The sequence below is a fragment of the Petromyzon marinus genome, unplaced genomic scaffold, assembly GCF_048934315.1.
Source record: "Petromyzon marinus isolate PM22_M1 ecotype Great Lakes invasive population unplaced genomic scaffold, UKy_Petmar_22M1.pri1.0 PM_G_Scaffold_166, whole genome shotgun sequence".
Classification (NCBI taxonomy): Eukaryota; Metazoa; Chordata; class Hyperoartia; order Petromyzontiformes; family Petromyzontidae; genus Petromyzon; species Petromyzon marinus.
In genome coordinates, this window is record NW_027422724.1 from 145,001 (window position 1) to 147,500 (window position 2,500).

Consider the following 2,500-nt stretch of genomic DNA (forward strand, 5'->3'; position numbering starts at 1 on the left):
GGCTCACGGGGCTGTTAGGGTGGCACAGAAATCCCTCGGAATGGGAAAACGGGTCATTTTCGTGTTGCCACATTGCATGCGAACGGCATGAAACTTCCAGAGGCATTTGCAGCAGGAATGCATGTGCAGTCAAAAAAGTGAATATTTTTCACGGATAGACCCCGTGAAACGCTAGAAATTGGCGGCGATGTCTCTCTTGTGGCTCACGGGGCTGTTAGGGTGGCACAGAAATCCCTCGGAATGGGAAAACGGGTCATTTTCGTGTCGCCACATTGCATGCGAACCGCATGAAACTTCCAGAGGCATTTGCAGCAGAAATGCATGTGCAGTCAAAAAATTGAATATTTTTCACGGATAGACCCCGTGAAACGCTAGAAATTGGCGGGGATGTGTCTCTTGTGGCTCACGGGGCTGTTAGGGTGGCACAGAAATCCCTCGGAATGGGAAAAAACGGGTCATTTTCGTGTCGCCACATTGCATGCGAACCGCATGAAACTTCCAGAGGCATTTGCAGCAGGAATGCATGTGCACTCAAAAAATGTGATATTTTTCACGGAGAGACCCCGTGAAACGCTAGAAGTGGGCGGGGATGTCTCTCTTGTGGCTCACGGGGCTGTTAGGGTGGCACAGAAATCCCTCGGAATGGGAAAACGGGTCATTTTCGTGTCGCCACATTGCATACGAACCGCATGAAACTTCCAGAGGCATTTGCAGCAGGAATGCATGTGCACTAAAAAAAGTGAATATTTCTCACGGATAGACCCCGTGATACGCTAGAAATTGGCGGGGATGTCTCTCTTGTGGCTCACGGGGCTGTTAGGGTGGCACAGAAATCCCTCGGAATGGGAAAACGGGTCATTTTCGTGTCGCCACATTGCATGCGAACCGCATGCAACTTCCAGAGGCATTTGCAGCAGAAATGCATGTGCAGTCAAAAAAAAATTGATATTTTTCACGGATAGACCCCGTGAAACGCTAGAAATTGGCGGGGATGTGTCTCTTGTGGCTCACGGGGCTGTTCGGGTCGCACAGAAATCCCTGGGAATGGGAAAACGGGTCATTTTCGTGTTGCCACATTGCGTACGAACCGCATGAAACTTCCAGAGGCATTTGCAGCAGGAATGCATGTGCACTCAAAAACTTCTATATGTTTCACGGATAGACCCCGTGAAACGCTAGAAATTGGCGGGGATGTGTCTCTTGTGGCTCACGGGGCTGTTAGGGTGGCACAGAACTCCCTCGGAATGGGAAAAGGGGTCATTTTCGTGTTGCCACATTGCATAGGAACGCCATGAAACTTCCAGAGGCATTTGCAGCAGAAAGGCACGTGCACTCAAAAATTTTAATATTTTTCACGCATAGACCCCGTCAAACGCTAGAAGTTGGCGGGGATGTCTCTCTTGTGGCTCACGGGGCTGTTAGGGTCGCACAGAAATGCCTCGGAATGGGAAAACGGGTCATTTTTGTGTGGCCACATTGCATAGGAACGGCATGAAACTTCCAGAGGCATTTGCAGCAGGAATGCATGTGCACTCAAAAACGTCTATATTTTTCACGGATAGACCCCGTGAAACGCTATAAATTGGCGGGGATGTCTCTCTTGTGGCTCACGGGCGCTGTTAGTTAGGGTCGCACAGAAATCCCTCGGAATGGGAAAAGGGGTCATTTTCGTGTTGCCACATTGCGTACGAACGGCATGAAACTTCCAGAGGCATCTGCAGCAGAAATGCATGTGCACTCAAAAACGTCTATATTTTTCACGGATAGACCCCGTGAAACGCTAGAAATTGGCGGGGATGTGTCTCTTGTGGCTCACGGGGCTGTTAGGGTCGCACAGAAATCCCTCGGAATGGGAAAACGGGTCATTTTCGTGTTGCCACAATTGGCATACGAACGGCATGAAACTTCCAGAGGCATTTGCAGCAGAAATGCATGTGCACTCAAAAACGTGAATATTTTTTCACGGATAGACCCCGTCAAACGCTCGAATTTGGCGGGGATGTTTCTCTTGTGGGTCACGGGGCTGTTCGGCTCGCACAGAACTCCCTTGGTCCACCTGATTCGTGCATACAGGCAGCAACTAAAACTCTGTAAACCTGCTGTGAGGACATCTAAACAGTGGACCAGTGAGGCTGTGGAAGATTTGCGGGCGTGCTTAGACTGTACTGACTGGGATATGTTCACGACTGCTACCAATAGTCTGGATGAACTCACAGAGGCTGTGTACATCAGCTTCTGTGAGGACTGCTGTATCCCAACACGTACCAGGGTGAACTTTAACAACAACAAGCCCTGGTTCTCAGCAAAGCTCAAAAGGTTGAGGTTGGAGAAGGAGGAAGCGTTTAGGAGTGGGGATAGAGACAGATTCAAGGAGTCGAAGAACAGGTTTAGCAAAGCGGTGAGAGAGGCTAAACGACTGTACTCAGAGACACTAAAACACCAGTTCTCTACTAACGACGCTGCTTCTGTCTGCCAAAGGGCTCAGGCACATCACCAACTA